General features: G+C 36.3%; 1 long non-coding RNA gene across 1 annotated transcript in view; it reads right to left on the bottom strand.

Annotated features, from left to right (window-relative positions):
• Positions 1 to 13,134, bottom strand: part of LOC105854901 (uncharacterized) — a 455,854-nt gene that overhangs the window by 77,590 nt on the left and 365,130 nt on the right. Inside the window, exon 3 of the long non-coding RNA XR_012918834.1 lies at positions 7,971 to 8,077. This is a non-coding gene — a long non-coding RNA (uncharacterized LOC105854901). The remainder of the gene's footprint in view (positions 1 to 7,970; positions 8,078 to 13,134) is intronic.

The following is a 13,134-nucleotide window of genomic DNA, read 5'->3' as shown; positions in this document are numbered from 1 at the left end:
CTGTAATCACATGCTGCTGGATAATAGCTTCAGTTTTCTCTACTTTGCCCTGTGGTTTAAGAACTAATAGATTTAGCAAAATCTTACATTTCTCAATTTCCTTCTTGAATTCAGTCTTTAAGGTCATGTACCCTTAAGACGAAACTACTTGGTAACCCCTCAATACAAAAGCTTTGATCCACTTAGTTAGAATTGCTATAATAAAAAAATTAAAATCTCTATGGACATAATGAGACTTTTTGATCCTTCTCCTCACTGATACCTTGGGGGGAATATATGTGCTGAAATATTGCTTTTATACACATTGCTGCAGAACCTCAACTTAGAAAGTTTTTAGATGGTTCAGTGAATGTTTCTTTTGAAAAACGCATAAATATTTCCAGATGTCACTGCTTAAACAGCACTTTGTTGGCACTAAGGAAGACCCCTAGGGCTGCTTTATTGTTTATCTTATTGGCCCAGCAAAGAAATCCTAACTTTGCTTTGTTACAATTTAATGGTTAGTAGCAGTGAGACCATACATTGACATTATATAGCATATAAAGGGACTGAGGTTATGAGGATAGAATTGTGGTTGGGGATCAAAACATGGGAAATTTATACAGTTCAGAAAATTTACTAAAATGCACATCCTGAAATACTAATGTATTGTTTTCACAGCATGTGAAAGTAACTGAAATAAAGATAACTATTATATCATCAATACTCACCAACTCTGTGGGTATTTACTTACATACAATTGAGATGTGGGCAAGAATTAGGAGAAGAGAAGTTATCTGAGTAATAAGAATATATAAATTATAATATTACAGGCCTTAAATACTAGGCAGTATAATTCCTTTGATAGCAGGAGGGGCTGGAATAGCGCTGAGGAGGATTTGGGGCTAAAAGCCTGCAGTAGACAATATCCTAGCAGGTTATTTACAACATCTGAGGCCATAGCAAGCAAGTAAGCAGGCTGCAACCTTCTGGGAGAGAAGAAAGGCCACACTAGATGGAATCTTAAGTTTTCCTGAGGATTCTAGAACATTTATCAATGTAAGATGGGATAGTCAACACTGAAGTGGGATAGTCGATACTGTATTTTCGGAAAGGCATGGGACCTCTCATCACATTAAAAACTAAGAGAATTTGAGGGGAGCCAACCCTTCAAAAGTACAAGGGACATCTCATTACTGGCACAAGTAGTATGACAAATGCTAAGTCCCTGGAATGGGAAGGCAAACTGGCCCATGTGGACATTATATATTGTATTTCAAATTGATTTGGGAACTAGAACAAGGAAGAAGGGACCAGAGTCCCAGTCTTACCCATTCCATCTCATTAACAAGCAAATAAAACAGCAGCCAATTGTCATAGCTAATAGATGAGAAGTGGAACTCTACTAGCTTTTCTAGGACAAACTGTCCTAGGAAATCCTTTTGTCATTATCAGAAAGTTATAAAAGAAACAAGTTGCCAAATATTGTTTTACCGTGGGTGTTTATACCCCCATTTGTTTTTTTTAAAAAAAATAATATTTTCATATAGAGTAGTGGATGTTTTTACACAAACCTATACTGGATAAACCCCACTAAACACTTAAAAGAGAATTACATAAAATTTATACTATAAAAATATGCAAGACTCTTGCTTACAAAATTTTATTTCATTAAGCTTTTATCCTATTTGAGTGTGGTATACAGAAGAATTTAACACAAAGTTAACTTTAATTACATATGACAAATATGTACAATTTCTAATCTTACTTTTGCCCTTTCTCTCTTGAAAAGTGGTGAATATGGTAGGTAGAATATCTGAGGTACACAGTTTATACTTTCCAATTATCCTTTTCCTGGGACTTCCTATTGTTATTGTCCCACACCTAATTATGATAAAATTACATCAGTCAATAACAATATGTTTACTTATAATGACACAGAAAATTATACCTTTGTCAGTATTTGCTAAATTTCAATTTTTAGTTGAATCACAAATTCAAATTTTAGGAATATTTTGTTTCTTCAATATGCCTAGAAGCAGAGCCTGACAATAGTTACTTGCCAACAGAATCTTTTAGAGCAGGGCTGCCATTTGTTAATGTGTGTTCATCCTTCTCTGAAATATACCATCTGTTCTGTGCTTTTGTTCTTGTCCAGATGCCTGGTGTCTCCCCAAAGCAAAATTTGAAGGTGCTGTTGTGAGTAGAGGTACCTATAGTTAATACTTGGCTCATTTCAGCAGCAAGAATGACATTCAGGTTGAATAAGAGTTGGAAATAATCCCCAAATAGGCAATCATAGGTACATTGAAACATCATTAAACCTGTATTTGTCTACCCCTTGGGGTTTTAATATTTTATAACATCAAGCTCATTATTATTAGGATACACAGAAATCACAGTCACATTAGTGGCAACAGGGTAAGGAAGCAGTTGCAACATTATACTGGGATAATGTTTGTTTTATAACTTCCAAGAACTCAATAAAGACTCACAAAAGAGGGTAGGGGTTGATGGGTCCCTAACTCCTCAATGACAGGATTCTAAGCTTTTTTGCAAGTTCACAAGTAGCATAAAAGTTGGCTAAAAGTTTGTCTGGATCCTACTTATCCCTATCTATGGCAAATTTTTCTTTGAATTGTTCTGCAGTGGAAGATAGAAAGTGTTGGACTCTTCTCTCCTATGTATGGCTTGTCAGTTTCTAAAATTTAATTAGACTAAGTTTATTCATTTCCTCAGCTCTCTGGTAAGTTTTGAAAACCTAAGACTTGGTAGGTCATCCAGATTTTTCTGGAATTTTGGAGAGAGTAATTCTCTTTAGTGACTTGCTAAATATGGATTGTAAACAGAACTTCTATCATAGTTATTTTAAAGGTTTTTGTTGTTGTTGTTCTGGTAATTCTCACATCTGAACCACTTGTAGGTCTGAGTATATGGACGTTTGTTCTCTTGATTAAGTCACACTTTCTTGCTTCTTTGAATATCTCATGACTGTTTTAAATGTCCTAAGCATTGTGTAAATTTTCTTTCATGCCCCTTGTCAAGGTCTCAGCAGTAGAAAGAGTTTAGAAACCTGCCAAATTTTATGCTTTAATTCTCAGCCACCAAACTATGAGATCTCTCTCTGCTTTTAGACTTTGAGTGCCATTTTATTCAGGGGTGTCTAGAGTGGGCTGTGGAGTTCTATTTGTTCTCCACTGCCATTCCAAATTTTCTGCATCTCAGGAGATTGCTGTTCATTCTATAGCTCTTTTCTAGACTTTGGAGGGCTGCTGCAGTTGAGTGAAGAACTACTGCTCCTCAGGAAGAACTTCTTAGATACTCTTCATTCTGTTCAGCATTTAATGGCTTCTATTTCCTCAGCTAAATTCTCCTACAGCACCATGCATCTGTCTATGGTACTTATTATTTAAATTTTACATTTATATCTGTGATTATTTGTTAATATTAATAGTAATCTTCTTAACTAGACCATAATTTCCATGAGTTCAGAACTTTGTTTTTGTCTACCATTTTTTTTGTAATGATTTCTGTCATTGCTATTGAACCCCAAGCACCTAGCATGAAATGTTGTATATAACATCATTCAATAAATATTTGACAAATGGATGAGTAGATATATGGTATAATTGCATACACTAAAGACATTAAACAATATATAAGAGCTAAAACATAGAGTGATTGGAACTATTAATTAATATTGAAGATAGAGAAATGGGAGACTAAAACAAAAATAAGCTGGCCCTTAAAAAAATGACATATTTGCCAAATTAGATGTGATTTATATTTTGAAGTTTCTTAATGACAAATAAAAAAGTGAAACATTAGAGAAAATATGTACACCCTTAGAGAAGCTTCTTTCCTAGCACTTAACTCTAAAATAAGTCTTGTTTACCTGGACTTCTCACATGATAAAATATTCTAGACATTTTATTCTCCTCATTTATTTTCTAGATGACTTAGCACATACTTTTGTATAATAACAACAACAAAAATAACAATCATAGGAAATATTTATATAGCACCTTCCTCTGAGCAAGCATTCTATATCATTATCTTATTTAGTCATCCAAATATTAATATCATATTAATATAAAGGAGGGGCAACTATTATCCACATTGTAATCATGGTAGATTTGTATCTGTACCACACAGAAGGTAAGGTCCTGGAGCTTACAAGTGTCGAAGATGGTATTTTTTATCTTTTTTAATATTGTTAAAATAAACGTCAGTACTGGTTAAAAAAACCAGATATTATATATACAATAAAATCATAGGGAATCCAAAAATGATTTGCCCTCTAATTTTCATTGTCTCTCTGCCCAAAATTTTTTTTGTCTTATTATTAATAAATTATATAGTAAATAGTTGAGGGATTAGTCTATTTCTACTCTATTTCTTTAGCTAGTAATACTGTATCACAGCCATTATAAAGGCAGTATGATGGGAAAATGAATGTAATATGAAAGAAGAGAAAATAAGAGCCTTAATAATTCACATTTTAGTGAATGGATGCATACTATTCCTACTTTAAAAACTATTTTGCTTGAAAGTCATTGTTACATGCAAGTATAATTGAGAAGATTATTGATTCACTGTATATTTTATATGATTCCTCAAATTATTTAGAGCAATTTTCTTAAATAACTTATTTCCTTTAATTGTAAAACCTTTCAACCTACAGAAGAACCTAAGGAATATGTGAAGATGTATAATGCAATGCTTAAGAAATTCAACCATAAACTGTGTGTTTGTTATGTGCCAAGGACTTTAAATAATTTATTTTATTTAATTCTTTAAACAAGCCTTTGAAGGAAATGGGAAATGTGTGTGTGTGTGTGTGTGTGTGTGTGTGTATATATATATATATATATATATATATATATATATATATATATATATATATATATATAATCACAATTTTAAAATGGTGAGAAGTTGGGTTCAGGTCACTAGGAAAATACATATGTAGAACTTAGAGTAATGAGACTGAAATGTAAACTCTATAGGCTGACTTGAGAACCCAGTCTCATAAGTATCACAAAAGATGTGAGAAAGCAAACAAGAAGCTAGAGGATGGAAGGGGAAAAATTCCTCAGTGACTTTTATTTTCACCTTTTTTTAAAAGTCATAGCATACTATGAAGGCATAGTATGATTACAAACCTTACCTTTCTGTAGCTACAACAGATTTCTCCTCCCCTGGAAGCATGTCTCAACTACTTCGATAGCATATATTACACCTTTATTTTGATCATTACAATGCTGTTACCCTTTTGTCTAAGAGAAGCAAGTATGTGTAGGAGTATCATTGGATTTCTAAATGTTAAATATAGTATTTAAATTAGAAATGTACGTATAGACTTCCAAGTAAAGGATGTAATATCATATCAAGAAGTTGCTAAAGTAAATATAATCAGTAAATAAAGGCTAAAAACAAAAATGAAACATTGTGCCCAGAAATCTCAGTAATTGCTGTTTATATTAGCTTTTATAGTTTATTGATTACTTTCGCAACATTATTTTCTTTAATATAGCTAGTTTCTTTGCACTTTATAGATGAAGCAAATTCAATCTAAGATTAACTTGACCCATTATAAGGATAAAAGCAATCTATGATTTCAGGCTTTCAAATGTAGATGCCTTGGTTATTTTAATATGGTTCAACAAACATGATTTAACATGCACCCCTTCCAAAGCATTGTATACACAGTGCAGTAGATAATAATAACAACAATAACTATAGATATAGGGCCTCAGCAGATCACAAGCAAATAAATCATTATATGTAGGTAATTTGGTTCAAAGATTGTAATATGTTATAACAGAGGTAAAAAATATATATATAGAAAAGTAAGAGACATAAAAATCCTGGGTATATTTGGGAAGGTATGTTGGAAAGTATAAATGTGAATGAGCATGGGAAAAATGTATTATTAGCTTATATGGAAGCAAGGAAATATTCTAGGCAGAAGTAACAACTTGCACAAAGCCAGAGGCAAGAAAGGGGAACAAGTTTTCTAAGGATAGCCTGAAGGTTTCCAAGGACAGCCTGAAAAACAGTAAGTCTAAAAACACCTGGGGCATGAGAATAAAATCAGAGTTGAGATTGGAAAAGCAGAGAAGGGACAAAATGTGCAGGGCTTTGAATGACAGGCTGAGGATTTCAAACTTGACATTTTGCCCAAGGACCGCCCTGGGCTTCCTTTTCTAAAACTTAGTAGAGACAACAGAAGAAGAAAGAATCAGGGTAGATTTGTTTGGACTCACTGCACAATGTCCAACTACTATCAAATGTTTGTGTTTCAGAACACATCTTTTCCATGGCTCTGAAACATGATGACAAAGGATTTGAATATGCACATTCTTTTTCTTAATTTTTTTTTTATTTCAGCATATTACTGAGGTACAAATGTTTAGGTTAGTATACTGCCCTTGCCCCACCCAAGACAGAGCTTCAAGCATGTCCATCCCCCAGATGGTGTGCACCACACGCATTATGTGTCTATATACCCATCCCCTCCTCCCCTCTCCCATCTGCCCAACACCTGATGAATGTTATTACTATATATTGAATATGCATATTCTTAATACCACCGAACTTAAATTCCTCTAGTGAATTTTTTGAAAAGTATTATGCTCAGATAAAGAATATAAGATGTTCTTATTTAAAAGACAAATTATGATTAATTCTGAAAATAATCTTTTTTCTGGTTGTGAAAATCTATCTACATAAAATGAGTGCATTCTATCAATTATTTAAGAAATGTTAGTAGTACAATTAATCATTATTAATAACTCAGAGCCTAAATAATTACTAAAATGAAGATCTAGTGCATTATCTACTCCAATATGTTATATCTTATAATAGCCTGAACAAAGGCAGCTGTGAACATAACACAAAAACCAGAAAATTTGAAAGGAAAATGCCTAAACTCTTCTTACTTCATTCATACTTTTTGTGATTGAAGAAAGTAGACCAGGAGTAGAAGAGAAATGAAAATGGAAAGAAATTTGAAGTTTTGAAATATAGTTCAAGTTATTTTTTCAGTCTTTATTTAATAAACCCTTTATTTAATAAAGCCTTTACTAAACTCTTGGCACAGTCCCAAGAATACATATCACTTTGTTTCTTCAAGACCTGTAGGAAGGTCTTTCTTTCTAGTTAACTAAGATCATGGATGACTTACTCTATCACCTTTCCATGTTCTGTTGGCTAGAAACAAGTCACAGGTTCTGCCCATACTCAAAAGGAGAGATTACACAAAAGAATGACTCATTAGAGGTCATTGTAGATTTCTGCCTACTACAAAGAATAAGTGTTGTCCTAAGATGGTTTCACAGTATTTTCTGTTTATAAACATCCAGAGGTGAAAATATAAATGGCTTCCAATCCCTATTTTTGACATTCTTAAAATACATTGTCATATTTTTTCTCTTAGGTAAATAAACATAAGTCTCTTTCTCTTCAATTCTATTAATGACTTGATGTATTTTAAATCCTTTTCAGATTGTTCGTGTTGCCAATAATCATATCAGAGAGAAAGGTATTCTAGAAGGGAGGAAGGTGGGAGAAATGAGGGATAAAAATTTCCCTGTCAGGTACAACGACACTATTCTGGTGATGGGCAAACTAAAAACCCTGACTTCAGCATTATATGATGTATCCCTATAAGAAAAACATTTGTACCTCCTTAATATTTTTAAATAATAAAGAAAAAAGTCAGAATCACTTTATCTTCTTTGTAATCCATGTACTTTAATTACATGTATTGAGAAATAGGCATTATATCACCTAAACTTATAAGAGGCAAATTCTAAGTTCATCTTCCATTATGGTTGTACAGTCAACATATAATCAGTCAAGACTTAAAATCTCAAACAACACAATTTTTATTTAATCAACAATTTTAAAGCTTACTTTTTTTCTGAATAGTGGTGTAAAGTAGAGAAAGAGAACACACTAAAAACGTCAGTATAGGGTATGCTTACCTTGTCTTGGCTGTCCTTATAATATCATGCCAGGAAGATAGTCATTTCCCCTTCTTGTAGCAAAAGACTTCCTTTGAGAAATTTACAATTCCTCAACTGTGACTAAACTAGAGAGAAAAAGAATGGCAGGAAGCCTTCAATGAGAATGTCAATAGAACAAAAATTGAGCATAGCACCAAGGCAGTAAACTCGGATGGAGAGAGAGTTACAGAGGAGTACTAATATGTAACAGTAGCAGGAAGAAGACAGCATTAGAGGAGATACAGAACCTAGGAAAGAAAAATTTACCATTCTATACCCTTTCCCCTCAAATTTGGCATTTCCCCCTTTGCTTCAAGCCTAAAATATCTCACATTTTGTAAGTGTTTCTGTAAAAATCTCCACCAAAGCATTCTAGGCTCCCCATATCCTGGCTCTAACCTATCATTCCAGAAAAAACCCTCCGCTCACTGCCAACACTCTCTGTTCTCTGACTACGCTATGTCATGTGCTCTTCCACAAATATGTCTCCAGCTTCTCATCTGTAAAATGGTTTCTACCTCATATAGTGGTAATGAGTAGCAAGTGAGGTTATAGTAACCTGCCTGACTCCACATGCAGGGCTTTGAATTAAACTTATTTTTTAAAATAACAGTAACTATTACTCCCACTGCAAGTTAGCCAAACCTTCAAAGAATAGGAGAAAGACCTTTTGTGACACAGTGAGAGAAAAGCTTCAGAGAAAAGGCTGAAGGGGAAGCTGGAAGAAGCTCAAAGAGCAACCAAAATATTATCTACTTTTTATTTTCCATGACAGAATTCTGCATTCTTTTTAAATGATTTGTCTTTTTCCAGCCCTGAATTCCATCTTCTCTAATTCTCTTACTTAGCTGGTATGATGCAACACATCTTGAAAGGAGATGACGAAAATCCCTCAAACTGCCAGTTGAAGAGCTCAAGTAGTTAATGTCACATTGCCACAATTCAAACTTTAAGAGTTCTGATCAGATGATCTTTCATATTACCTTGATTTCTGTTAAGACTAATAAATGAAAAGAGAACCTTTCTTTTTCCTCCCCAAATTGAAATAGGTCAGTTTTGATAAATAGGAGTGACCTATACAGTTCTTTGAAGTAAATCATTATTGTCCTAAGAAGAAATTCTCATATTTCAAGCATTACTTTAATGAAAATCACATACTTTAAATAAATATTATAATTGTAATTTTTATTATTAAGGATCTGGTCTTGGTAACATTATGAATAAAGGTTACTGTAACTCATTTTAAGGCCCCCCCCAAAAACTTTTATAATATACAGCATTTTGCTGTATATGAAATTCTAATTTACTAGGTCATTTTCTCTTTTTTTTAAGTTACTTATTTATATTCTGATTTAATGGTTTGTTGCTTTGTTCTCTTTCATCATTCACCTTCTTGAAAACAACAACAAAAGACGGAAATTAGAAAAACCAGACATTTAATCAGCTGTACATATTTCAAAAGAAAAAATCACTTTGTTACTAACAAATATGATGAAGAGCTCTTCCCTGGATTTAAATAAGCTCTGTGGCAGTTAATGAAAGTAGCACAAGAGTGGTAAGATGAAGGAAATTAATTGTTTTGTGAAACTAGAAAGGTAAAAATATTGAAGTCACAAAGGTGACCATCTAAAATTACTTGACATCATAAAAATTGCTATAAGAATATGATAATTTAAAAATGATTTCCCTTATATTTTATTATTTTCATTAAACCTTACTTCATTTCAATCATAAAAACACACCATTTAATAAATATATAATCTACCCCAAAATTCCTTTTTTATACCAAACTATCTAGGTATCAGTGTTCATTTAGTTGCATAACCCAACACACACACACACACACACACACACACACACACTTATGGCATAAAAATTAGTAAATATGTCTAATTAAAAAATGTTCATTAACTAAACATATTATCTATTTGCAATTTCTTTATTTAAGGCAGTAGCAACAACAAAACTTGTTTAAATGCTTGAAAATGTGCACTGGAATTGGACCTACATTTTTGAATTGGTTTTATCAAGAAATTATGAATTGAACCAAATTTCTTTCATTTTTCTCCATGTCTATCATATTCATGCAGATTAACATTTTAAAATATCATGTCATAAAATAATGTATATAGGATGATAGGATCAAGGTGGCTGATGAGATATAGGGAGTATGAGCCTCCTCCACAGAGAGGAACCAGAATAGTAAACAGATTCTCACTTTTCTAACAGATCATGTAGAGGGAATGCTGTGGTTCCCTAGGGAAGTGGCAGGAGACACCAAAAGTGGGTAAGGAGAAAGTTCAAGACAATTTGCCCAGCAGGGGCCTGGGTCCAGGATGTGAAACAGTGAAAGAGAAGCCCCCAGGGCTCCACTTTCTGAGAGGATCTTTTACCATCTAAGTTACAAGAGAACCCCCTGATCCACACAGGTCTCAGGCCTAACATAGGAAGCCACTGGGAGATTGCAGACAGACATTGTTCCAGAAAGGGAATTTATGTGGAATGCCACAGGCTTCCAAACTTAGAGCAGATTGAGCCAGGAGCCATTCTGACAGCCTAAATACCAGGGAACTGTGAGGGCCCTGAAGCTACTGCACAGCTCTGAGGAGGGATAGAGGAGACCAGGTGATCCCACCCATCCCTGGGAAGGACTCCACTGCCCTGTTCTTGCCTGCGGGACAGAATGAGATGTATGGGCATTTTCCACAGTTTTTCACCCATGCCTCCTGGCTGGGTGGGGCCTCAGACTTTCAGGTCACAGGTCCAAGGCACCATTGCATGAGTTTGACCCTGGGCAGGGCTCGGCCCTTGAGCTGAGTTTGGGCTTGATGTGGCTGAAGCCCCTTTTGTGATTCAGGAAAGGCAGGGAGTCCAGGCTTTCCAGGAGGCACTGGGGAAAATGCCACCAGCCAGCAGCCAGCTGCTGTCAGTCCAAGTTTTAAAAGAACTGCACTCCCCACAGTTTCCTGCCAGTGAAGTCTTCTTGAGAAGAGCCCCACCCTCTCTTGCCACAGATCCAGGGCACCCTTGTGGAAATTTGAAACCGAGCAGTGCTCTGACTTTGGTAGGAATTCATGCCAGCTGAGGAGGGACAGGGGAGCCCAAATTCTGCCTCACACACCTAGGACAATTCCTACCACCCTGCTATAGACTACAGTGAGACCGAGACACAAGCAAACAGCACTCCCCATAGGAACTTACCCATTTTGTTTGTCTGGAAGGGGCTCTACCCTTTCTGGTCACAGGTTCAAGGTGCCAGATTGGGAGTCTAAAGCTGGGCAGTTGGGATGTAGAGATGGGGACCGCCCAACCTCTAACCCTCCAATACGAGGGATATAGCCGCCTCTGCTTTCAAGCATGAGCTTTTTTTGGTGCAGGTATGCTGCAGGACAACAAGTTCTAGACTCTCAGAGGGGATGTACCCCGATAGTACTTTACTTGACACACCTAGGTTCTGTACAGGGGAAGCATCTCATTTCCCTCCCTTCACAATCAGGTTGTGTTTTTACAGTCTCTTGACCTGGAAATCCCAGTACCTGGTTCTCTATATTGCTGCCCCTCCCCCCCAAAAAAAAACCCTAGCATGTACTTGGACCATAGCAGCCTTGGGAACCAGTGGGTTCTAGAGGAACTGCTGGTCTGGAGATTAGTAATTCAAGGTGGGCCACTTCCACCTGAAAGGGGAGTGCAGCACACCACAGGGCCCCATAGGACAAATGGGGCCAAGGAACAAGCTCCCTACCATTCAGTGCCTTCTCCTCCCCCTACCCTCTTACACCTACTGCTGCCAAGACAGCCAAGGCTATTTCTGCTTGGAATGGGTGAGGGATCCACAGGGGAAAATCTGATAGAGCACCTTATCATACCTAGGATTCCACAGAGCTTGGGGAACACTTCTTGCATTCTAAAAATCCACATCAAGTGATTTCATGTTATCCAAATACTAAATCTACTGTCTCTGCTGAGGGAGGGTGCGGTAAGTAGTCCTCTCTTGGATGTGCCTGTCTTTTCTGGGAGGAGCCTACCATCCCTGGCACAATCACACCTCCTCTGCCAGAGCACCTCCTCTGCTCCCAAGTCTGGGAGCCCTGCCTACAGCATGTGGAGCTGCCCACACCCTCTCTGCTGCAGCTGGATCAGGGTGGGAGCTTGGAATTTGGGCACTTTTGTGCCCTCGAAGACAGAGACCCCTGTCACTTCTGAGAGAGGGAGGTGTGAGCCATGTGTGGCCCACCTCTGCCTGCCTCTGCTGATCTCATTAAGAGGGGCAAGCCCCTCCTGTTGCAGTATCACAGTGCATCCAGCCTTCTGCCCAAGCATTCTTCCAGAGCAGGAGATTGGCCCATTCCTCACTATCAGAGGCAGTATCTAAACTTAGGGAGGTTTGAGTGCAAGTTTGCCAGCCCAGTATCAGTCTACTGCCCCCAGGAGTTAAGAATATCATCCAGAGACCTCAGATCTGAGGATTATATAACCTATTGCACTACTAGCACCTGAATACTTTCTAGGGCTATAAGGTCCAACTAACCCAACTTGTCAGTAACACCACAATGGGTACCTACCTGCACAAGCCATAAGGGAGAGTATCTCTCCCTCTCTACACCAAACAGCAGAGTTCCCAGCAGAGAAGAACAGGTGAACCACAAAGCTATCTGTTTTGAGCTGAAGGAAGAAGTTCCAAATGAGATGAGAACAGATGTAGAACTCTGTCAATATGAAAAAAAAACAAAACAACAAAAAAACAGGCTCTCTCAAAATACCAAAAATGTCACACTAACTCTCCAGCAATGGACTCCAACCAAAAGGAAATATTTGAAATGTCATCTATGGAATTCAAAATGTAGATTACAAGGAAGCTCAATGGGATTGATGGAAAAGTTGAAAACCAACACAAAGAAAACCAGAATTACAGAGTAATTTATGGAAATGTACATGGGTTTAAAGGAATAAAATAACCTATTTTCTGTTCAAAAGAGAAAAAAATATTCATATTTTTGTAAGGAAAATTACATTGAGATTGAGTAACAGTATAGGAAATGGTCAAGTCCTTTGCTTCCTAACCTAGTTTCCCTTGTGTACCAAACAGAAAATATCTTGCCTATCTATAATATGACAAGTTTACCAGTAGTTAGATAAACATAAT

Source organism: Microcebus murinus, chromosome 4 (genome assembly GCF_040939455.1).
Source record: "Microcebus murinus isolate Inina chromosome 4, M.murinus_Inina_mat1.0, whole genome shotgun sequence".
NCBI classification, from domain to species: Eukaryota; Metazoa; Chordata; class Mammalia; order Primates; family Cheirogaleidae; genus Microcebus; species Microcebus murinus.
This window is presented reverse-complemented; position numbering and strand designations above follow the sequence as displayed.